This window comes from Pinus tabuliformis, chromosome X, assembly GCF_031772625.1.
Source record: "Pinus tabuliformis cultivar Carrire ecotype Pingquan chromosome X, CPIR1, whole genome shotgun sequence".
NCBI classification, from domain to species: Eukaryota; Viridiplantae; Streptophyta; class Pinopsida; order Pinales; family Pinaceae; genus Pinus; species Pinus tabuliformis.
The window spans coordinates 204860929-204888434 of NC_142308.1; positions in this window are offsets into that span (position 1 = coordinate 204860929).

Consider the following 27506-nt stretch of genomic DNA (forward strand, 5'->3'; position numbering starts at 1 on the left):
TCCCTCAAAGGTCGAAGCTATCATCAATTTGCCTCCTCCTTCGAGTCTTCGCCAACTCCAAAGTTTGTAGGGGAAAGCAAACTTTTTACGATGATTCATTCCTAACTACGCCGAGGTTACAAAGGGTTTTACACGGTTGTTGAAACAGAACACTTCGTTCTATTGGGATGAGATAGCTCAGAAATCTTTTGATGCATTAAAACACGCGTTGACCCATGCACTGTTGTTGCATCCTCCCAACTACAACCAGGATTACTTTTTGTATCTCGCCGCCTCTCATTCCACCATTGGAATGGTCTTAGTTCGGGAAGATGAATTCGCAAGTGAACATGTGAGATATTACCTTAGTCGCATGTTAAATCCAACTGAGCTAAAATACTCACATGTGGAGAAATTGGCATTGGCAGCCGTTCAAGCTGTCCAACGTTTTCGTCACTACATTCTGCTACGTAAAACTACAGTAATTTCAGATTGCAACCCTATGATCTACGTTTTGACCAAGCAATTGCTAGGGGGCAAGTACTCTAAATGGATCGTTATCCTGCAAGAGTTCGATTTGGAATTTGAGAAATCCAAGTCTAAGAAATCTTTAGTTTTCGCGGAGTTAATGTGTGACTTCCCGCGTGCTGATACAGAAGCTGTGGCGGAGGAGCCCATTGCAGATGAATCCTTGTTTCTAATCAGCACTTTAGATCCCTGGTATGGGGATATCATCGTCTATCTCTAGACCCAATCCTTTCGGCCCGAAGTTTCAAAGTCGGAATGTCGGAAAATTCGATTTGAATCCCAACAATACAAAATTATTGGAGATACTCTTTATCGCCGTGGGGCAGACTCTATTTTTCGACGTTGCTTAACTCACGAAGAGGCTGAAAGGGTTCTAAATGACTGTCACTCTGGGGCATGTGGCATTCATGTGTCTGGGTATGCCACAGCCCAAAAGATATTGCGCGCTAGCTACTTTTGGCCTTCCTTGTTTAAAGATTGTATTACTGCGGTCCGAAAATGCCACAACTCTCAAGTGTTTGATTGAAAGATGCGCGCTCCACCTGCTCCTCTCCACCCTATAATTGTCGTTGGTCCTTTTGCCAAATGGGGTATCGATTTTATTACATGTAACCCTCACTGGGCTGAGGGGCATGCGTATATCATCCTTGCGGTATATTATTTTACTAAGTGGGCCGAGGCGATGCTTGCATTCGGGGTAGACGGCAAGACAGCTACAATTTTCATGTTCAATCACATAATTGCTAGGTTTGGTGTCCCACAAGTGATAATCACTGACCATGGGCGCCATTTTCGAAACGTTATGATGACAGAACTTACAGGCTAGCTTGGTTTGCGTCACGATAGCTCAACTCCTTATTATCCACAAGCTAACGGTCTGGTTGAGTCCATCAACAAAGTTTTAGTTATCATGATCGGACGAATCATTGGAATTCATCGGTCGAATTGGCACAACATGCTATTTTCAGTGCTTTGGGCATACCGAACCTTAGTGAAAACATCAATAGGGTTCACTCGTTTCCAACTAGTTTATGCTTTGGAAGCTGTGCTACCCATTGAATGCAAAATCCCGTCACTGCAAATGTCCATCGAGTTACTTCCAGCTACTTTTGAAGAGGAAAAGCGTTTATTATACTTAGCTCAATTAGATGAGAATCGACGTGATGCTGCATTGGCGATCGAGACTCACGCAAAACGTATGAAAGCTCAGTATGATCGAAATGTGACCCCTCGAAATTTTTCGGAAGGAGACCTAGTGTTATTATATGATCAAGCTAATGATAAATTAGGTGCTGGAAATTCGTTCCTATGTGGCATGGGCCTTATATTGTCAAGTGAAAGCTAGCAAAAGGGGCCTATGAATTGGTAGACTTTGACGGGGACTCTTTAGGTAAACCAAGAAATGGTCTTTACTTGAAGATGTATTATGCTTAAAAGAATGGGTATGGAGATTTTTAGTTAGGTTAGTTTTTCTTTCTAGCAAGTGTGTTTTAGTTTAAAAAGTGTGCTTAGCTTAGAGAGTGTTTCGTCATTATTCTGGCTTATCTTGGTTTTACTCTTGATATTGCAGATGTCGATGCCTCTCCAAACATACATTGGATTTGCTGATGGTGCCTGTCATAATACACGGAACATCTCTTCCGCAGCTTGGGTTATCTATTCACCCTCTGACGAGTTAGTTTCTATGCATGGGGTAAGCCTCAGTCAAACAACAAACAACATTGCCGAGTATAGTGCAGTGATTGAGTTATTATCTGAATCTATTTCATTTGGGATTCAGAGTTTGATAGCGAGGTTAGATTCTGAACTCGTTGTATTACATCTTAATAGAGTGTATGCCATTAGAAATCCAGTGTTACTGAGATTGTTTTTGAGAGTGCGTCTCTTGGAACGTGAGTTTGATTACATTGAATATCAGCATATTCCAAGATCTTTAAATACATTAGCAGATGCAATTGCTTCTCGAATGTTAAGTAGACATTTGCAATAATCATACATGTAAATTTAAAAACATTTCATCACACATGTTTAACAAGATAAGCCGGTAATAGTGATATATATATAGGAGTGTGTTAAAAAATACATCATCCTCAATCATAGGTTGAAAAACACCTTATGATTGGCAAAAATGATAAGTACAAAAAACAAAAATGTCACATGTGCCCACAATAGGCGATCATCCTATCACTGGTGATGATCTCTATAAGAAATCACTGCCCGGGCCACCTTGCAAAGGAACCTCCTAAAAGGTCCTAGGACCCCAATCACATAGCGCTGAAGTCGATGAGGAATGTCATCTATAGTGGTCTCGGGAATATCTCCTGTCAAACGCTCTAAATGGCCCTCTAACTCGGCCAAAACCTCTGCTGATTCGTCCTATGGGGATGGCAAGGGCGCAGCTGGTTGTTTCCTCTCGATAGGCCGGAGAGCAGCTGGTCGTTGTGGACCCACATCTGCATTTTAAATTTTTACTATCAGTTTTGAGACGATGGAAAAATAAAAAAAAAATAAAATAGGAAAAATGTTGAAGAGGATTTTACCTAAGTCATCCCACTGCTCTCCTGGTGGAAGAGCCATGTCTGGGTCACCACGAAAATCTATCCCAGCGTAAGGGAAATCCTGAATGGCAAAGACCTGGTTTTCCAACCATTGGAAATACTCAGGTTTGAATAGAGCAACCTCTGTCCTCTCGTCCGGGTGACGGGCCATGACTGCGACCCATCGCATCAGTTTGGGCTCTCGAGGAAGCCCAACTCCAATAGTAAGATGCTGTGGGATCAGCATAGGAACCCTCTCCAGGCCAAAACTCACGACCAAAGCCCCATAAACAAAGGTCTTTAGTCGTCCTTCTTTCGCCCTGGTCAGTTGGCCTTTCAGATTGGCCAACACAACATCGCACCAGTTGTAGATGGTGCCTCGAAAGAAATCAACTACCGTACGCATCTGGGATCCGGTGGCAACATGTAATGCGGCAACTCCACAAATTTTGGTGACGGTAAACGCAATCACCATGAGCTCAGGACGGGATATGGTCTTTATGTCTATCCCTTTGTCTTTAGCCTGGTTGTTGCAGTACTCTCGTCGGAGGCTATCAACAAACTGGCCACCTGGCCTAGTCCCGTATAGAGTCAAGTCTTCGCCTCTCTTAGGCAAACCAGTCAAGAAATAAATGTCCTCCGGCTCGATTTCGAGCCGGTGCCCGCCAATGAAAAAACACTGGTCCTGTATGCTCCATCTGTCAACCAACCACTGTAAGAAATCCACCTGAGCCCTCATGCCAGGAATGATTCAGAATTTCTACAGTCTGCACGCCCTCAAAGCATCAAGTGAGGGCTAATGATTCCATGCGGCAGTATCAACGTCCTCATGCTCCCTTTCACGCCAATCTAGCATGATGTACTCTCTGCATCAAGTAAAAGGATAAATTAAATTGCTAGAAATGTTTTTGATTGGTCCATTTTTGAGAAATTTTGGGTTCAAAACCCTTGCGGCGGGGTACGCACCCTACGCGTTAGACACAGTGCGTGGGTACGCACTTTGTCTACACGAAAGGTTCTGACCCCGAGCTTTTTCCCAATGGAGAAAAAGTCGGGGTCCGCAGGTCCACAATGGTAAACCTGCGGACCCCCGCGCGTGGGTTTTGCGCCTAAAAACCCTCCCAAAAATAAAATGAAAGACTAAATGAAAAAACTAAATGGTTAAAAATGAAGAGTAGGATGATGTGGATTACCTAGAGAGGACAGCGCTCGATTCCAATGGCTAGATTTTCCACAATCTTCACGGGAAGTTTTCTAAGCAAAAGCACTATTTTCTCACCCAAACTCAAACGGTAAAAATGAATTGTCAAAACCCCTTTTTATAAGTTTTTTGAGTAAATGAATCGCAAATTTGTTTATGTTTCACTTTGAAAAGGTATTTTACGACATTTTTATCCATTTCAAACAGGTATGAGTAATGTTTGTGTTTTTGTGAAGAATAAAGGATTATTCAGGCGAAATCTATCATTTTCAACGAAAAAATAAGTAGAGTCGTCTTTAAGCACTTTTCTGACTCCTAAAACATGAAAAGATTTCCGAGTGTTTCTTTTACACTCGCTAAAATGGAATTAAAAGACGGTCCACTTACAGCTCTTTTCCGACCGTAAAAACATGAAAAGATTGCCAGATTTTTGTCGTTTCAAATTCGATATTGGTTACAAAACGACGTGTTGTTGATCGCTTTTTTACTTTTTCGGGTCAAGGGCACTAATTACGAAAAGTACTCCTTGGTCGTAAAAGATCAAGCGATTCTCTGAAGTATTATTTTATACTTTTTCGGGCTCGGGAGACACAAATTTACGAAAAAGGTCAACCCTGGAGTCTTCTTAAGTTTTTTCAGCCTCTCTAAAATTGAAAAATGCCGAGTTTTTCCTATACTGGACTCGTTAAAATTTCACAGTAAAGGACCTGTTCAATTACAAACAGGAACAAACCACTCCTTCTTAGGGTTCGAATCTAAACTAAGTTGGACTCATCCGAAGGATGAGCTTATAATCAAGCAAATGTTATCCTCCTCAAGCTTGTTAAAAATAAAGAGGTACTTGCCACAAATGGTGGGGGAAAAGAGAGAAAAATGGGTCTGTTTGTCATACTTTGTAACCATTGTTTAACACGACACTTTAATTCACCTGGGTTGGGAAATCCTTTGCCTAATAGTTGATCAAACCACATTGAAAGTCTTCAGCCAGTTTCTGGGTATTAACTTTGGGTCAATTGTTACCAAGCCATGTGCCGTGTCGTTATGTGTTCAAGAGGTCACTGCCAATAAGCCATTCATTTGCAAAATATCTGTCATCCATCTTGACCATCCCTCAGTCAGTCCTTGCAACTAAATTTCTTCAACTTGATCTATGATTTCGTGTTGTGGGCTTGCCTACGACGGATCGGTTTCTATCGACATCAGTACATTATCTAGAAAGATGATCTAGGAATCGTCAGTACCTTGAGATCTTCATGCCTTAATGGCAGGTTTCTCGCCTTTGACGACAGTTTACATCATTGAATTTCGATCAAAGGATTATGTGACGTGTTCGACATCAACACATTTATTCGCATCTCATGGATTGTACTGGGTACTTTGACAGCCATTGACATCACTGGTGGTTTCTCTCACACTTGTTAACGGTTTACATCATTGACTGGTAATCAAGTGGTTTCTACCATGTTCGACATCAACACATTTATTTGCATGGATATAATCGTACTATTTCGGGAAGTAGAAATGAAGACCCTGGATCTAGTTTCTACCATCCAGGCTGCAAGGAATTTTGTATTCATTATATTGTGGACTATTCATAAACAGATGGATGCTTCCATACTGTGTTCACATGAGTCTATACTTGTGATGTGTTACAAGATCATTCCTATATCAGAGCAGTAGATAGTTTTCTAGTTAGTTTTGATCTGAGTATGGGAATGCCTACCTCAGCGATGATATAATCTCATATATATATATATCTTGCACTTGAATGTTTTTACAGGTTCCGACCAGGCTCTCCACAAGATAATCCTCGAAATGATAAAGTACTTCACTCTTTCTATATGATAGATGAAAATCCTCATCTACTATAGACTTCGCACTTTAGGGGGCAATCTGTTACACAAAAATATCGTCACCATGATTATTTGCAGTCAGTATGGGTCCATCATCACTTGTACTGTCCTCCTAAGCAAGTCTAAGACCTCAGCTCTTCAAATCAAGCTTTGGAAATGGGAGAAAGACATTAAAAATCAATGTAACTCTGGTTCCGCACTTTCTCCTATGGTCACCTGTGGTCCCGCACCTTCTGTGTACAAAAGCTGCGTACCTACCCGCTCTGTCCCTAACGGTGTAGGTGCGGACCCCTGTGAAAGTCAAAAGGCGCAATTTTTATCTTAAAAAACTCACTTTGGGTTAATTCTAGAGTTTTCTAGAAGGAATTTTGACGTGGATTGTTCGCTCTGAGGTGGTTCATGCATCCCAAAAGAGAAGGAGCTAATCCCTTGACTAAAGGAGCTATCCCTTTGAAGGAGGGCTTTATCCCTTTGAAGGAGGACCTAGTAACCTCCCTCCATTGCACTATAAATACAGGCATTGGGGTGAGGACTAGAGAGGCTAGAAGCTGAACATTTTGAAGGTAAATGCTGGTGAAATTAAGACTCTTTGGTTGAGCTTGAGAGGAGAGATCACATACCTCTTGGTTCCATTGGAGAGTGAGTGAAACTTGTCAAAGTAGAGGAGACATCTTGTTGGACCCTGGGAGGAGCTTGTACAGCGTCAAGGCAAAGGTTGTAAGGTTCTTCCTCTTTTGAATTAATACAATCAAACTCATTTTTCTCAACAAGTATCTTATGTTATTTGTTTCATGGACTCCTTGACTTTCATGTTAAATATGTTTTATGCAATTGGTTTTTCAGGCGCTATTTAATGTGTTTTCCTTGTTTGTGTTTTCAGATTCGCGAAAAGGAGCATTTGGATCAAAGGAGCGAGGGCATCCACAAGTTTGTGTTGGACCAAAGGTAGGCCCTAAAAACCTTTGTTTGCTATTATTTATTGAAGCATATTTAGAGAAAGATAGTGTCTGGTTGGTTTGCTTGTCATTAGATCTTCTTTAGATTCTAGGAAGGTCTATCTTGTCCGCAAGATCGACTCATTCCGTGTGACACATTTTATATACAAAATTACATAACGAAATAGGCCTATAGTCATTGAGAGACAGAGGATTGTGTTTCCTACGTTTGAAAGTGAGAAAGGTTGAATTAATTGCACCTAGAATTTTACCAGAGATTCAAAACACTTCCATCATCTTAACCAAGTCCAGGCCCATCAATTCAAAGAAGAAAAGAAATAATTCACAAGGGCAGCCATCAGGCACATGACTTTTCTCCTTTGCTATCTCCTTGAGGATTTGTAGTATCTCCTCATTGGAAATCTGTATGTCCACCGATAAAGTAATTTCACTGCTAATCCAAGTAGGAAAGAGATCAATTAGTTCCATCTTATCAGCCATATGAGTATCCTCTCTTTCCCGAAATTGATTTTTGAAATGTTGATATGCTATCTCTTTGATCTCTTTGATGGATGTATAAGTGTTCCCTGCTTCATCTTTGATTTACCAAATTGAGTTTTTTTGTTTTCTTTTGGACGCGACCCTATGAATTTTTTTTGTATTTCGATCACCTCCTTTGATCCATGCAAGTCTGCTTTTCTTGCACCAACCTTCTTCCTGTAATTTTAGGATTTTATCTTTTTTAGAAATCAACTCTAAAATTGTTGTGTGCTGAAGTACAAAAAATTAGCCAGGCACAATAGGATCCATCAATAGGGAAATTCCTATGTCTATTAATTGAAGCTCCTTTCTGAGATTTCGTTTTTTTTTATTTTAATCCACTTTCTTACCATAGTTTTCATCCTCATCAAGTTTGTAATAACCACCTTTGACGGATCAGTTTTATCTGGAGAGAGAGGGTTAGACCAAGATTGCAGAACCAGGCCCTGGAAATCGGTCTCATTAACCTACATCTGATGAAATTTGAATGGCATTTTTATGTCCTCCAAGTCATCTTGCCATTCCAAGATTATGGCATCATAATCAGTTATATCCAAGAAGAAATTCCATGACTTGAGACTTTTCAATCTAAGTGATAAGTTGGAGTCTACCAAAAACCTGCCAATTCTTTTAGCAATGTCATATGTGCCCATCCTACCATTCCGCCATGTTGGACATATTGGATGAGGAAAAATGTCACGAAGAGCCTTGTAGTTGAAGAGATCTATGAATTATGCCACCAGAGGATATGGATTAGCCCTGTGCCCCCAACAGTCACCTACATTAATTGTTAAATTTTAAGTCCCCTGCAACGGTTAACTCGTGAATGTCCAGTAAACCTTAATTGTCAATCGATTCCCAGAAAGGCTTACAATTTGTGTAAGGGCCATACATATTAATAATTCAGGATCTACAACTCTAGCCTTGAGCATTTCCTATCAGTATTATGCCAGAACCAGTTTGTAGGCCAGATAGGAAAAATAGTTAGGGTCCCATATTACCTCAAGACCACCCGAATTTCTAGAGGAATTGGTAATTTGACCATGACATGTCCGGTCTATTTACAGTAAGATCTCCAAGTATTTTTCCTTAGACATCATAGTTCCTTGAAGGAGAACAATTGACAAATGTTTTTCCATGATGTGGTAGTTTAGGAATATATTTGAATGGGCAGATCCCAACCCTCTCAGATTTAAGGACGTTATCTTCATTGGCAACCATAAGATACGAGATTCACTGCTCTAAGGTCTCGGATGCGTGACTCTTCTCTTGGCTCAGTGGACTCGGTTAAGGGTCCCAGATCAAAGGATAGATATACAGTCTCCTACAAAGATTCTGAGAACTCAGAATTCATTTATGTTTCTAAGTCCCCTGTGAGAGTTAATCTTCTGAATTTAGGGGCTTTATTCCTACTACGGTCTTAAGATGAAAGAGACTTATTTTTGTCATTCCATGGTTCTTTGAAAAGTGTGTGGCTTTTCTTGATTGACATCCATTCTAGTCCAAGTCCTGGGTAATCCTCTAGAACCAGTATATCCATGTCATCCAAAATAAGAGAAGGGATCGAGTCAGCAGTGCTTCTGTTGCAAATAGGGGATAGGAGGGAAGTCCTACTTGATTTATTTGATGAATGAACCAATTATTTTTCCAGTCATTTTGTGGGGGTCCAGAGTGAGGTAGCCTCCATTGCCTCATTAACAGTTTTACTAAGCTACCTATACTCAACATCCATTGAAAACATCATATCACCACTTGTAAGATGATCTTCTAGGTAATTTTGTATAGTTTCCTTTGTGATACCTCATTTTCTTGTAGGGACACCGCCCACAAAAGTTCCCTTACCTCTCTTGTCAAGTTTCCTATTATGAAAGGTGATCCCCTTTGAAATCTGAACCAAATCACTGAAGTGGAAAGGACAGTTAGCCATAAGATGACCAGTGTTATGTCATTCAAGGCATCTAAACAGGATTACCCAATAGTCGACCTGTTGTCTGATGGAGAAAGTGGGCAAGAAGATGTCAATCATTGCCGGTAGCCCTCCTGATAGATACACTTCTACTAGAAACTAGGAAACTTTCTTATCTAGTAGTCCTATGCATCCTTCATCAACATAATATAGTTTTTTTGTTTTGCTGGCTAATTCCTTTATGAATCCCTTCAACCATAGCTCAATGGGGAGCTCCACAAGTTTTTCCCATATAACTTTTCTTTTTAGAGTCTCAACTACTAGGTCAAAGTCAACTTTCTAAGGCTGCATTACCAAAAAACCATGGCCTTTGACCCAAGGTAAATAAAAAATATTCGTGGCATACTCCTCATTTAGGAAATGGAAGCCAAACTAGCCATTAACCATCACACTTACCTTTGGTCGATAACCAAGAAGAGAAGCCCAACCTTTTTGTGTCCAATCTTTCATCTAAAAACCATTCATTTTGATGAACTCCCATCTTCCTACAAACATATGCTTTCTGATTCTAACCACATTTTCCTAATATAAATCGACTCCTAGGATTAGTTTTTGGATCTCTTCTGCGGTTTTGATTGGTTTTTTGTTGTTAACTTTTTCATTTTCCTATTGGGAAGGTTATCTTGTAGTGTCCTTTCCATTCCAACCACCTTTGAATATTTTAATGGGAGCTCTATCTCTGACAATGGACTGAGATTATGTATCCCTGTGGGGGATGCATACTTCATTCTAGAGCCTCTTGTAGAAGATCAAATTCCTTTTTTTTACTATATTATATTTCTTCTGCCAGGATCTGTATGCATTTTCTTTTTTTGTGGCCACAGTTACCTGTATGAGCGATTCCACATCAATGTCCAAATCCATAAATGGTGATTGGCCTTCCATTCTGTAGGTTGTTATAGATCCATGAGTTTTTGGGTGAGGGCATGCATGATCAAATGTAGGAAAATACCACTGATGGCTACTACCAATTAGCAAGAAGTCAGCGTGCACTCGATCATCGCAACCATAGAACCCAAAGAAGTCAGTGTGCCATGGGTCAAACATAAGAGAGAAGTATCTCAGTTTAAACCAACATCATCATTCTATTTTTCCCTTCACTCCATTGTTTACATATAAATTGTAATAGAAGGAACCTCGACATCGAAATAACCACTCAAAAACTTTACCACCACCTGATGCCATTGTCTAACAAATTAAAACCTACGTTGTCCTTAAAACCAAAAGTGACTCATCAAGTGCATTATAGAGCTAAAGATAAAAAGAAACAGTTTTTTATAAACCTATCCTAAAGGGTTTAATCTCTATTAAGAGCAACTTAAATCTCTATTAAGCGTTGCTAGATTAATCTGGAGAAAACACTAATTTTTTTTATTTGTTGTTGTTTGGGTTTTGTTTTTGTTTGGCTTTTTTTTTCTTTTTTTCTTTTATGACAATATTGGATTTTCAATTTTCAATTTATTTTTTATATCAAAAAATATTTAAAAAATTTAAAAATTTAGATTATATTTTCAAATTAAAAATATTTTTAATATTTGTCAAAAAAATCAAATCAAAATGGCCCTTGGGTAGAGTATATTGTCAATATTTTTTAATGCTCATTCATTTCAAGGATGTTGCCAATTGTGTTTAGTGTCTAAGTTAATGTAATAGAATGAAGAATGATTAATATCTTAAGAGCACAAGAGGCCATCATTATGTGACATCAATGATGAGCAATGCTATTAGAATATGCCAAAATTGATCTAATAATATGCAAACAAATCAATAGGTTAGGACTCCTTAGTCACCTACAATGTCATGATCCTCCTATAAAATATAAGAAAGGTATTCGCATCTCCACACATACATATAACAAAAGGAAATGAGAAAAATGAGGGAAAATATAAATTTAACTAGGATATAAAAGATGTCTTTGGTATTTTGTAGAAGGGTATCAATCTCACACCTTAGAGATATAATTGAAGCATTCCTTTGAGGTGACAATTTAAGGAGAAATCAAAAAAAGTGTGAAGAGGGTATGATTCTCAACACTCTGATAAGCATGTGAGTGCAACATGTCACAATAGGTTTGAATGTAATCCTTTCATTGCTTACAGGCTTTGGCATTAGAATGTAGCTCATTATTATAGGTTGGGAATCTATGAAGATCATCATAGAGTATATGGCTATGATAGATCATCAAATTTTTGTGTCATATGGGAACTACATCAACGACATGATTGATTGGATCATAGGGTTCGTTTTTTGTAGCCATTCATCGACCACAATTAATATGGCTAACATAAATGACTAATTTGTATTATTGTAGTACTTTTTAAGTAGTCATATTTATGCTCCTAAACTAAATTAGTCATTAATGTTAGTCACTTTTAGTTGCATTACGTATTACCTTGTCATATATTTTAACCCAAGACTAAATTAGTCATTTATCTTAGTTGTTCTTAGTTGGGTCACTTAAAATTTCTCATTTTTTGTAGTATTTCACTTGGAAAATTTATGGTGACTAACTTTTTTAGTCACCTGGTCACTAATTTGATCATTTTTTACTATTGCTCTAATGCCCTACCTATGAGGCTTCAAAGGAGGCTCAATAGGTATACCCTCAAGGTAACCCCTTATTGTATATATTCAATTGCATGGCTTCTTTCTAACTCCTTCATATAATCCATTTTGATTTATGTGATGCACATGATTGATATGAATTTCAGAATCTAGAATTTCTTCTCATAATGGGTCCTTCTATTCTCCCTTCTGCTGAACACCAAACTAACGAGGTCTTCTCTCCAGGTTGGAAATTCCTATCTCCCATAGCTACCTTGTGGATGACCACATGTATTTCTGGGTTGGTTCGATCCCCAAAGTTTCTCTTGATTTTGAAATTTTTAGGGATTGAGTCCTTTGTATGGATGAAAATCAAGAATTTCAACAGTGGCTTCTTAGTTTAAATTGTTTTAACATTTCTATTAACCTCCAGTTTTTAGAGTAGCCATTAGTTCTCTAGCCTCTCTGTATCATATGCATCACAGGCACTAACTATGTCTATTTTTCATTTTCAAAGGAATGAATTGGAAATTATTAATACTTCTTAATTCTTTTACTCACTTGCTCCGACAACATACAATCTATATAATTGTCTATCTACTGCACAACCTCTAGTTGTGTTATAAATGTAACTGGATACAATCCATTTTTTTTAATCCACTTGCATTTAAAGTAATTTATTGGGTTATATCATATAAGTATTTAAGTATTTGAATTTTAATTTGCTACAATGATATTTCTATTAGAGGTGTCTTCCATAAGTGGTGTTTCTTTTTCTTTCAATGAATAACTCAGTCCTTATTATTTAGAAAAGTTAATTCTTTGAATTTCCAGGATAATTTTTTATGCACATTTTATCTAGAATATACGTATACTCTTGGTTGTACAATGGGTGAATTGAACCCTTGTTCTTCCCTTTTTTATACCAAAAACACTTTATATTCTATTAACTTAATTGTTCAATTCTATATGTAGGAGGTTCGACTATTATTTTTTTCTCTAAAAATCAGTTATAGTTGTATGACTCATATATCTACAACACTTCGCCCTTGTTATATTTAACTCCCATTCATAAGGAAATTGGTTTGTTTCTTTTTGTTTTTATCACTCGAATACAAATGGTATCCCATGGTTCCTTGCCAGCAAGACTAATTTAATTTCAATCGGTAGATTATATTTTTATTGACTTAAATTCTTCCTGAAATTCATATATGTTGTCTCTCTTATACTTCCAACATTCTTTGGATTTGTGATAAGGCCCTTAATAATTAATTGGGGGTCCTGTTAAAAACGTTCATGTAAAAATGAAGACAGCTAATTATTTCGTTTTCTATCTTAACAAAAGTTTTTAACTATATGTGTGAAAAATAGGAATAACATATTTTCTTACCACAAAAAATAAAAAATTATTCTATTATACAGATATTTTATTTAGGTAATTTTGATAGAACTAGGTATAATAGTAAAGTTGAAGAGACAATTTACAACAATAATACAATCCTATTTTATTCGTAGGTTTTGGTTAATATTCACTAGGAGAAATCAACTATCTAACCTCTACCTTATATATATATTAAACCATTTCCTTTGACAATTTCTTTTATGAACCTGCCTGAAAACTTTGTATACAAAGAATATAGGGAAATAGTTAATTTGTGTATGTATAATTATCATGAATATAACTCAAGATAGGTCTACATTTCTTCTATACTGAGATACAAAAATTTAATAACATAAAACATTAATATGGTTAAGAACAATAGCCTACGCTTGCAGTCTGTAGTAATTTCTTTGTTCTCTCAATCAATATTAATAAACAATTTAGAATCACCAATAGGATGAGAATATAATCTCATCTAACCATGATTAGATGCCTAGGGAAACACTCTAGAATGCATATCACTTATCATTCAACATAAATAAAAAAACATAAACAAGATTCTAGCCATAGTTACTGCTTTGGAAAATAGTCAGGAACAAATCATGTTCCTCCCGACCATGAACTGCCTTTGCCAGTCCCCCGCGAGCCAAGATATTATTATCCTTTTTTATCAACAACCCCTTTGATTCATAGGTGGGTCATTTTAAAGATTTTCTTCCCAGTGGATTTTAACAACGTCCTACTTTAAGGTCTGCCAACCTTTCTGTCTAGGCCTTGTTGTCACCCAAAGTTTACACCTAAGGTGCAATGCTCAGTGCAGGGGCTATCAACATGATCCCTACTCACTTCATTCTAGGTCTATCCTCAAGAATCTAAGGGGGGTAGTCCCTAAAGATAGATGAAAGGTAGAAAGCATGTTGAAGCAACAAGTTCTAGGAGATCAAAGTGCAAGATCACTACCTTTCTAGACAACTTGAATTATAATGAATTGGCAAGTGCTTTATTAAATGAGAAAAATATAACTTAACAAGATGAAGCAATTAAGAACAATCAGGAAATAATGAAACTAGCAAATATAGACCAGTGCCTTAACAATGCTTAGTGAAATTTAAGACACTTGTAAATAAATGGATGCTCGAGTCACAATAACAATGCTACAAGAGATGTTAGTGCAAGGTGCAAGACTGATATGAAATAAAAAATGCTTCAATGAGACAATGTAGATCAAGATGCTTCAAAAATGAAATCCACTAAATATATGACAAATATTCCAAGATCACAATATTGATGAAGAAAAGAGAGACTCTTAATGAAACAATATGTCAATAAATAACATAAGTACCTCTTTAAAGATAAGACTTTCTCTTAGGTTAGTGAATCACTGTCACACCTTTAGTTTCTTTACTCGGTTATAACACTGTTCATTTTATGAAACAATGTTTAGGAAATGGTTTTGATGATGAAAACACAATAATTCAAGAAAATAAGATTGCTATCAGTGATTTATGAAGAAAAATGCAACGATGCAATATGATATGTAATTATAAAGGAGAGACAAAGTGGTTGTTAGTAACTAAACCAAAGTTATCCTTGAGAAGGCACAAGAGAAAAATAAACAACAATGCCTATCTATGCCTCTTTCTTATCAAACTGCCATCCAAAAAAGCCAAATAAGCAACTAGAGATGCACCAGACCCTCAATATGCTACTTCCAACAATACGACAAGCTTGACGTAAGAAAGATCAGTGACCCAAAATGACAATACTAAAAGTGCAGGAATCATATTACAGGATCTTGATAATTGTTATATGACAACTTTTTAGCATTTACTTTGTGTTATTGATCTCTGATTGCTGCACTTCAGATATAAGTACTTATGAAAATTTGTAATATACCGAGGTGAGGAGGAATTTAATGTTAAACCATCAGACAGAGGTACTCTAACTAGGGGAATTCTTATCACTAAAAAAAATGGAAACCTCGTAAGCCCATAGATAATTTCGAATAGAGATAGAATCTCTGAGGTTGGATATTCAGCGAAGCTATTACAACGAAGAAATATTTAGGCTTTGAAGGTCTCTTGCTCTAGGTTAAAAGACAGATGTCTGGACCCACAACTAGACATAAATTGTCTCCAAAGCAAGGCCTTCTCATATTTGTTAAGGGAAAAGAGATAAATCAGTGAGTTTGTATGGCAAACCCCAAAACACCCCTCAAATCTGAACTGAAATCTTTACAAAGCAATGACAACAACTTTCTAAATAGAAATTAAATAATTATATAAGCCACCAAGGAAACACTTGAATTGATTTGAATTTCTTTCAAACAATAGGAAACCTATTTTATAGCATCAATTTTATAAGGAAATCAAACATTGAAAGTACAACCAAATGCCAAATCTATTTTAATTTTGAAGCAACAAATTTTAGACCTTAAACAATGATAAAAACCTTCTAAGGTGATGGGCATAAGCCTGCAAACAAAAGCAAGGGTTAGCCTTTATACAAGTCCCAACCAGGTGATATAAATCCAGAAGAAGTTATAAATTGGGCTTGCCAAACAACAAGGGTAAGATCAAGGCTTTAAACCCCCGTGTCTCCAAGATTTTCCACGAAATTTTTATGCCCAGATAATTTCAAATTTGTAGAGAAAAACCTCCCTCAAACTCTCAAAAATTCATCGCTAAGCCTATGGCTAGGTTTCTTTAGGCCAGAAGGACCCAACTAGCCCTATGGCCAGTTACCAAGAGCTTTACAAAATGAAACCTCAACCATAGATTTGTAAGTAAGGCCTCTATAAAATGATTTTTCGTTAATGTACAAAGGCACAAGTGTGTAAAAATAAATCCCCTCGATCTCTTCCAAATGGCTGGGCTACCTCCTTGAAATTGATAAACGATACTTGCACCCCTGCCCCAAAATAGATCTGTACGCTCTCAGTACCTGCGAGAACAAAAATGAAAGGAGATAGATGATAGATGATACGTACAAATATGTGCATACGAAAGGTTAAAGTTTAAAACATATATATACAAAACTTTAAATCTTTACAAATATCAAGATAAAATATTTACAAAAAAAATAAAAATAAAATAAGGACACAAGAAATTATATATACAAGAAGGAATAATGTAATGAGTTAGTGAAATAATATAAAGTGAAAGGTTGGCATATATAGGTACAAATTAGAGAATTTTTTTTTGAGCTTTTGAATGTGGGACAAAAAAAAAGAACATTAAAAATTAAAAGTTAAATCAAACTAAAAGAAATTTAAACTACAAAATTAAAACTTAAATAATTTTGAAATCGTAAAGTTATTTACAAACTAAATAAATAAATTACAACTTATTAGATCTATACAAAGGCTAGTGAAAATTAATACATATAAATAAACTACAATATTCACAATGGAATAGATCAAGAGGAATATGAGTCCAACTATGTTCCCTTGATCTAGTGTTTAATAGCTGTAATTAACAATTCTATCATATAAGAACAATGATTAAAAAAAAATTATATTTTAAAAGGAGGTGTTAGCTTGAAACTCTCATGCATCACAAAATGAAAATCTTTTGATAAGACTAAAGCTTATTTAGCTGGGCTCTTCAAAAAAACATAGATCGGAAGTTGGCTAGTACAACTGAAAACTTCGCCTAACGGCCTATGATCTAATTCAAGATTTGCCTTCAAAACGTGATCTCACCATTGAAAATAGAGCAAGAAAATAATAATATAACTTAGACAAATAGAGATACCTCCTATTACATTCAAAATTTAAATTATTATTCAAACACCAGAAGCTAAGCAAGATACATGTACTCAAATTACTCTTCAAAAGCTATCATCAATGGCTTAAAAAAAATACTATTCATGAAAACATCACATCTTATAGTATTCCGACGAAGAGTAACACAAGCGAAATTTAACCACAAAGTCTTTCTTTATTATCAAAAAAAAATTACACCAGCTTTTTTTTAGCACACGACTCGAAGGTCAGATGAATTTAATGATGAATGACTTCGTATTTAAAGATAAATCCTCCAATGACTAGTTTGAGTGATCCTCGTCAAAGCAATCTCGACCGTTGATGAAAATTTAAATTCCTTTTAATTTCATCCGTCGAAATATTTAAATATTTGGGGAAATTCGAATTTTTCCATTAAATGCATTTTAATTATCTCAAAAACTAATTTTCGTACTTAATTTCCCCAAAATTTTTACTTTAACTTAACCCCATGGATGAAAGATTTAAAATTTATCAAAATAGTTAATTTACCTTAGTCCGTGGGCCTCTTAAAATTTAATTTTTAAGAACTGATGAATTTTTCCTTTAGAGAATTTAAATTTTTTTTCCAAAGGAAAAAACAGTAACTTTTATTAAAAAGATAATGAAAGTTACACTAGCATATGCTCTGATACATTCTATAGTCTGCCACTAAGGCTCGAGTGCTTTCACACCCCCCACAACGTTAGAAGGCTAACGTGCAAAGAAAAAATAAAAGAGAAGAGAGGAGAGAGAAAGAAAAAGAAGCAGAAAAAACTGAATTCTGGCTGCAAATGAAGATCACGCTTCAAATTTTTCTCCCCTTTTTCTTTTCGACCTTACACCACTCTCCTTGAGAGGGCTCGATCAAAGCAATGACTATCTGTGTTTCTGCATTCTGTGGGACGGTTTCTTTGTCTGAGTCTGAAGTATCAGAGTGGTGATGACATTTGATGCCTCCCATGCTTGGATCCACCCTTGTCATCTCTGTCTTGTTGTTCGGATTGGTTCCCTTCTAATTCTCCATTTCTTGTGATACCTCACTCTTCTCTGCAGGGGTCTCTTCCACCTCTGCTTTTGACTCTTCTTCCTCTGAATCTGGAGGTGAGAATTGCCATCCTTTCTTCTGCTTCCCATTTTGCTTCTTTTTACTGTTAACTTTCTTTGCTTCTGGACATGAGCCTTGCAGGTGTCCTGTCTGCCTACAGAGCCTGCATCTGAAGGTGGTGTTTTCATAATCTAGTACTTGCAGCCAGTTTTGTTGTTTGTAGATCAGCCTTATATTGTCCGGCAGCCCTTTACTTAAATCTACTTCCACACAAATACGTGCGAAAGTATAGATCCTTTCATCAATCCTTTCCAGGTTTGTTTTAATGTATTTCCCTATACTGTTTCCAATGCCTTCCAAGACTTGTTCATTCCAGAAGAGCAGAGGGAGATTGTATAGTCTAACCCAGACCGACATTTTGGTTACAGCCATTTTGTTTGGATCAAAATCTGGAAACCATGGGGTCATAAACAGCCCCGATGTTCCCCAGAACCATGGCCCTGTACTGATGACTGTATCTCTGACTTCCTGGGATGTAAATTTTACTATAAAAAACCCCTTTGAACATAGGTGAATCTCACATTCCATGGTCCAGCTGGTGAAAATCCAATGGAATAGATCCAAAGGTTTGGGCCAGAAACTGTTGAATCGGCAGATTAGAGCTTGCGTTTCATAGGACTTGACGAAGTCGTCAAGCCCTGGAGAATCTAGATTTAAGGCTGGGGTTTGTTCTGACTGATCTACAATGTATGGCCTGGGTATGTTTCTGCCTGGATCTGAAGAGGGCCCTGCGTCTCTGCTGCCCTGAAGAATGTTTTTGTAGGATGCAGTTTTTTTCCCCTTGTCTCCGCTTTGCTGTCCTTGAGGTGGATCCCCTCCTCTCAATCTAAAGTTTAAAGTAATGATTGATCCTGACCCAATCTCATAGCTTTCCATCGATCTACAGTCCTGGAGTGACCGCCTACCACTGACCAGGTGTTGGGTCTGAACGAGGTATCACATTTCTGCCCATATTTGTTGTTTCAACTGCAAGGAAGTGCTTCCTGCATGGACCCATACTAAACGAGTTTTCCCCTGTGGGGGTTTAATCAGAATCTGAAAACAAAAAGTTTTTACCTACTCTGGCTATAGGCAAACTTCCAGATCTGGCCCTGATTTTGCTCGTTTTTCCTTTTGCATGTCAATATTTGCGGGAGCTCTACCCGATCTATGATTGATGCCTTCGATCTGCTGCCTGGGATCAAGTTGTGCTTGGATATAGACTAGATCGTGAAGATCTAGGCCAAAACTACAGGGTTTGGGCCCGAGTGGTGTAGGAAAGAGGGTATTTGCAACATGCATGCCTCCCCTACCGATTCCTCGTGTGCTCTGGGGTTGACGGTGCCTGGCATCTAAACGCCATACGTCACGCACATTTTTTTGTTCTGGGGCGTATTTGAACACCTCGATCTTCTGCATAGGGAAACCCTCCTCGTTTATCCACGCCGAAGAGGGAGCTGCCGTTGGTGTATTCGCCCCACAGTCTTGTTGTGATCTTGTGTTACGTTTCTCATCCATGATCATGTAGATCCTTGTGACAGAAGACCCCATACCTACGTAGCCGCACAGTTCTGGGCGTATTTGAAACGTTTTTCTTCGACAGGCCGGCCATTTCTCTAAAGTTGATTGCAGTAAGGACGCCCTCTCCGCAGCAGACACCCTTTCCCCAATCTCTGAAGCGCCTTCGGCCCCTGAGGCAGATTTGGGAACCGATGCGGCGGCACTCAGGAAGCTGTTCGCACAAACCCTAATCATCGCCATCCTCTCTCTTTAGAGAATTTAAATTTACCTAAGACCTAGAATTAATTAAATTTCTCGCTTAGGATTTAAATTAATTTTTCGCCAGAAAATTTAATTAATTAGCCTATGAGGGGATACATTATTTTTCCAACACTTAAGACAATTTATATCATGATTTTCATATATATTTTTTACATCAGAAGGGGGAAATCCCATTTGTAATATACCGTCACAGACTAACCATTTCTGCGTCACAAATATAATCTAACACACCAAGCAATTTGTAATAAAATAACCTAACCAAATAGTTAGGATTATTCCCAAATCACTTTTACATAGACTCAATCTAGAACACTAGGACTCGTCAAAGATCCCAGTGACAAAATCGATCACGGCTTTCGGGTAAGAATGAAGGAAAACTCTGTCGACTGTCTGAGAATGGATCGGTGAGACAAAAAACCTCCAAGAATGTAGATTGTCACCAGAAAAGTAGATTTACCTAAGAAATTACATACATGACACGGATCTCCTGAGATTGTTTACATCATATATATGCAAAGTGTGTTTAATAACATGATGATCAGGTTGATGATGATAGCTGAACGACACAGACACATCGATCAGGCGCTATCCCTTTTGTGAAAAATCGGGGTGTACTGCTATGGTTCGTTGACACGTAGTAGTCAACAGGGCTTTTTTTTCAATTTTTTCAAAAAATATACTTTTCTTTTTCTTTAAAGCATGTTTTTTTCTCCCTTAGTGTTTTATTCCACCCCATTAAATATTTTTCTATAACTAAGTGATTAACATAATCTTTCTCTCCCGTTATGTTAATTTAATTTCTTTTATTTTTCAATGGACTTTTAGAAGACATTTAGGGAAGGTCCATCATGTGGACTTTACCACCTCAACTTTTTCTAAACTGACAAAAAGTCTTCTACACTCTAGTTTTCCTTCCTAAATAATTCCAAGAAATTTATTTATTAACTCAATAATTATAATAATATAATTACATCATGACATAAGTCCCATCATGGCTTCCCTCACATGGGTCATATGGGTGTTACATCTCCCCCCCCTTTTAATAAAACATCGTCCTAGGTGTTTCCTCATTTCCATATTTTCTTAAGATGGAAAGGCAATTCCTCCTGCATCTTTTCTTTCATTCCTACACCTGTCTCTTCGGTACTAAGAGCTTCCACTTAAATTTGTTTTGATTGATAGCTGAATTATGAAATACACATACACTTATATTCATTTCGTTCTCCTTCCCTAACTTGTTTTCATACATGGTAAACATGTACTTTCTATCTTCATTCATGCATTCCACTTGCACCTAACAAAACTATCCACATGCACCCAAAAAGGTCAGCATCATCGACATAGCATAATAATAAATACTATAAATCCTTTTTTTGTACATTTAGTCACTCCTATACTAAGTGACATGGTTGTCATGTAATGTGAAATTCAAAGTATGGAATTGCGAGTTTTCCTTCCATATCACATACATAAAGGAAATAATAATTAATGGACTACTAGTATCATTCTATTTTATAATTCTTATTTTCATACCATCGTATCAAATAAGAATCTATCATGTATACCTAGGTGTAGGACATCCTACTATATGCACCCTTTTCATGGTTGTTATGTATTGTCAATTTCATTCCAAGGTGGAATTTAAGTTAAGTCAATTCTTATGGTTTTACCACTATTTTCATATCTTTCCACAAAGCCACAAAAGTATGAGGAATTTCAGAATACTGCATATATAACTAGGGGGTATTTTGACAAGTTCAAGTTTCATGATCAAATAAAACGTATAACCTTATAGATCTACAACACACCTTTCCTTTTTCATTTCTATGTACACCTGTTGTTTTAGCACATAGTATGTTAATATAATTGTTTCCATCAATTCCAAACAATTTCACACAATACATCACTTAGAAAAAGTTAAGTTTAGTGATTTTCTGTCATAGTTACCGCTACCCCATTCCACAAATGTTTTGTTTCATTTTTTTTCTCATTATGTTAAGCCATTCTAGGAAATTCTATCAGCATTCCTAGTTATCCGATGACATCATTGTAATCAACTGATTTCATGGTAATTTCTATTTGAATAAAAATCTAATTTGTGAAGTTTCTAATGAAGCAACATTACTGATCTCTAATCCCATACCATTTTGATGCCATTTAATTCCTAGGATGGATTCCAATCAGGGTTTTCTTTGCCCTTGTTAGGGTCTATTGCAACTCCTCTTGAGGGATTACATGTTTCTGACTTATTTTTAGCTTTGGTCGATTTTACTCTTATACATTTATGTGTAAGGCTGATGTTTTTTGCATCTTTTCCACACCATTTCTAAGTGCCTTCGTGTTTTTCTAATTTCTTAGGAAATTAGAATACTGATATTACTATTATTTCTATTTTTATACTCTCTAGTTATCCTACCTGTGTTGTTATTTTTTTATATGATTTTTCCTTCATCCACAATGTTATATTTCATCATGCATGTACACCTCATATATTTAGTAAGTTATTCACATATGTGACTGTCTACCTGTTCCTTAAGGTAACCTTTTGTCCAAAAATTTCCTTCGTTACAATTTCCTTACCATATATTCCATATGTATTCGAGAACCATTTCTTCGTTCAAGTTTCCAATCACAAATTTGTTTCACTTTTCAAGGTCATCATTATTTCCTCTTATGAATTTCCTATACATATATTTCATGTTTTCTCACTAGGAATTTTTCGTTTCTCACACTTTGTTTTCCAACTATTGAAGGTATTCATATATCACAACTACAATAGTTTTTTTTTAATCAACAACAGAATAACTTCCCAACTTTCCTCAAGCGAGGAGGTCACAAAATTATTTATCTATTTCCTTGGTAACATATTATCAGTTCCTCCATAAATATTATCAGTCTTATAGAGAAATCATGTCTTGGAAATCTAGAGTGGTTTGATTCTTTTCCATAAGTTTATAACTTTTAAAATACTTGTGCTTCAATTATGCCATTAGCATCTATTTTCTTGATACAAATGTTTCAAGTTGTTCCAATCTTAATACTAAAACTCATTTTTCAGCACTTGTCGTATCGTGCTAAACCAAATTTGTAGGACACGATTTATTAATATTTTGGCACTTATATAACTTACAACGTCTTGTACTTTGTTAACGAAATGAATGTTTCTCTGCCCTAGGGTCAAAAACCTTGCTTATATAATTTGTTAATATTCTCAATTTACAATTTATGTTCCTGTATACATATCTTATGTCGTATACAAATATGTTTATCTATACATATGTTTACTCAAGGATATATATTTTTTTTCACGGGATCCCAATTTCTGCTAGGAGTTTTCTTGTCTTATACACCGAATTTCTTCTAGACTCCACTTCATATGGAAATTATTTTTTTATGGTTTTGGTACCACTTTCTCCTACATACGCTTGATTATTAATTACATTTGTTATCGTATAGCAATCAATTCTTCAACATGTATTTTATTCATAATCTTATAATACTGCCTTTTCCTGTTTGTATTAAATATTTTATAGTCCCCTACAATTAAAGAATGACAAAAGTCAATCTTTAATATTGCCATATTATATTTGATAGTTTTTCTACATAGGTTCTGTGTCTCATCCAATATTTTTGGTTACCAAGCTTATATCATAATTTACTTTACTACACAATATTATGCAAGAATGTTACTTATTTACCATCCATGTATGACATTTTTAACACATGCACTTAAAATTCTTAATAAAGTTTGAGCTTATATACAAATGCACATCTTGGTTTTATTCAAGGAAATTTATATGTCACTTCATTTCCTATGTAATATTTACTACCTATCCCAACCAATCTATCGTTAACATCATTTGTTTTATAGGTCCTTGATTAACATATAATAGATCATCCTTCTCAATTGAATTCCTTGATTGAAGGCATACCAACATTATATATAATGATAAAAACTCATTATAGATCATATCGTATTTTGTATAATGACATAGTCAGAAGAAAAATGCTCACCATATGCATATTTCCCTTTTACCTCGGAAACAAAAATCTATTATGGTATGAAATTGTATACCATAGTAGGCTTTAAAGCCCTTCTTTCCTGATATTGTATCTATAATAATTACTTTAAGTCCCTTAAATCCACATTGTTTTGACCTGAATTTCAAGCTCGGGATGGCCTAAAGAGGTTTTCCCTCCCTATAGTTATGTTTTTTATGAAGTTATGTTGTTGTTCCATTATTAAGTTTGTAGTTCTTGTGCAAAATGTTTAGACAAGATTATTATACTTATTACATCTCTTACCTATTGTAATGGGATTGCATTCTCTTTAGAACAGAACATGTATATACACCAATGCTTTTTTTTTCCATTTTCTTGACACAATTTGTAGACTAAAATTAGAAACATTTCTCCTTTTGGCATAGCTATCACTACCTCATACCTAATCTCCTTGGTTCATTCCATTTTTTTGTGTTTGTTTAATTGAACAATTTCTCTTTTACTGCCTCTCTTATCATTTTCTTTTCTTATCTCATCTCACCCTACAAGTGTCCTTTTGGATATATATGTGTGTGTGTGTGACTTAATGTTTCTTAATAATTAATCTCTCATGCCCTTGATATAGCAATAACAATTATCAAATTATTGATATCTCACTTCTTCACCCCATTCTGAGATTGCTTTATTTTCGATTATTTCTAATTCTCAAGTTCTTTTCTATTTCTTACGATTATGTTGTAGGGGTGACACTTTGTATCCTATTTACACCTAAGACTCGTCTAACAAATGCTAATTTCTTTCTTACATCTATGTGTTGGCCCATAAGCCTCAACATTGAACCGACAACTCTGATACCGTATGTCACATATCCTACTTTCCCCATATATATATATATATATATATATATATATATATATAATGCTATATTTAAGCATCTAGTAACACTTTTAATGTATATTATTCTATTGTAATCCAAGGATATTCCCTCTACTAGAGAAGGATGGAAAATTACCACATATATAAATAATTTCTTTAGAATACCAATTTTGTGTTCCTTTGCATATTTGTAACGTGCCTCGCTTCACAATTTTTATTAATTGGGAATTAGTGGTATCATTTCTCTCATTCCTTTAGTATTTAATACTTAAGTTCACTATTATTTCTTGACTACATCATTTGGTCTGTGAAATTTTAATTGCAAGATTCTAGATTCATCTTTTCCCCTTATATTAATAAATTGGTTTCTTAGAATTATGGCTGACATCTCCTAGTCCATGATTAAAGCTCACCTATCGGAGAGGGTATTGATATGTATACATATACCTAACTATATCATTAGAGATACATGTAACCTTTCATGTACTCTCCTAATTTGTAGCTCTTCATTTGAGTAACGAACACGTTGGGTTAGATCCGTTTCATGGTATCAAATACATCCCGTATCGATATATGTATTTTCATCCATTATATGAAGGGAAAGAAATTATATCAAGTCTTTATATGTCATTCCTTGGTACATATATAGATCATTCAGAGATGACTATTCCTTCCATAGAAATATTCATCTACAACTCTATTTGATTATCATTTAATAAGTTTGATATTCATTTTAAATGTATTGAATGTTGTATTCATAGTTGGAAATTGTAACTAATGCCACGACAGACACACCCACACGATATTCACATGGTTCCCTTTGAAGCGCACTACCAACGGTCTCGATTTCACATAGACATCCAATGACAGTGGAAGCTTAGGGTTCCAAAAATACTAACCCTACCCTTTTCCATTTCTCTATCTTTTTTTTTCCTCTATGAGTTGAACACCGCACTGCCTATTATCGCAGTGGGGTTCCATATTTTTTATTCGATGCAATTCCACTCTACATACCTTGCAGAGGATGTTCCAGTATTATGGTATTTCCCCTCATTTCTTAAGGAATTTTGTTAAGTATTTCCTTCTATCATATAGCTATTGTTCATTGTTTTTTTTTTTCTAGTGTTTAACTTATTATATATATTTCACAGATCTGAAGAGGCGATGGAAAAATAATTCAAGTTTTCTCCTCCTATCTTCCAGATTAAATGTTAGAGATGTGTTCTATATTTATTTCTTCTCTCAGCAAACACTTTCCTAGCTTCTTACGAATTCGATAGTTTTTGTTTCCAACATAACTATTATAGAGAAGGTTTTTTCTTTAACTTCTCTCTGCCCTTTTTACTGTACAAGCAAAATCATATTCTTTTAATAGTGGTGCATTGCTGAGTTATTTTTCCATGATACATAAGGTAAAATTTTCCTTTCTGTCACTAGAGCCTCTCGATAGAATTCTTATTTAATTCTCAAGAGATGTATGTAGATTTGCGATTTTTCTTAAAACCTTAACTATCTCAGAGTTTAAACTTTATGAAGATGAGTAGGTATGTTATTAGTTATTTTTAGACGTAACTTATTTCTTTTCCTATAGATCATTGTGATACCTTGCCCAATTATCTAAATTTCTAATAAGAATTTGGTACGATATTTCTATGAGTGCTTAACTTATTTCGATTCTATCGATTCCCTTTCTATTTTATTTTTCGTTTGTTTCAAGATACCTTTCTTTCTAATGCCCTACCAATCAGGTTTCGAAGGAGGCTCAATAGGCATCCCCTCAAGGTAACCCCTTTATATATATGTCTGTGTGTTTTCGATTTCTTGGCTTCTTTCTAACTCCTTCCTCTAATCCCTTTTGATTTATGTGTCTCTCTTGACAGGTACGAGTTTCAAAATCTAGAATTGCTTCTGACAATGGGTCATTATCTTCTCCCTTCTGGTGGACACCAAACTAACGAGGTCTTCTCTCCAAGTTGGAAATTCCTATCTCCCTCCGCTAGTTCGATGCCCAAAGTTTATGTTGGTTTCGACATTGTTACGGCTTCATCCCTTTGTATGGACCACAATCTGGAATTTCGATAATGGATTCGTAGTTTAAATCGTTGTAACATTTGTATTGACCTCTACTTTTAAGAGGAACCATCAGTTCTCTAGCCCCTCATTATTATATGTAGCACAGACAGTTAAACTATGTCTATTTTGCATTTTGAAAGGAATGAATTGGAAATTATTAATCCTTCTTCATTCTTTTACTTACGTTCTCCTACAACGTACCATCTATATATTTTTATATCTACTAGACAACCCCTAGTTGTGTTATAAATATAACTGGATACAATCCCTTTCTTGTTATAATTCGCCTGCAATTAAAATAATTTATCAGGTTATGCCATATACGTATTTAGGTCGTGGAATTTTAATTTGATATACAGATATTGTTGTTATAAGTGTCTGTCATAAATGGTGTTCCTTTTCTTTTCAATGAAAGAACTCGGTCTTTATTTTTTACACAAGTTAGTTCTTTCAATTTCC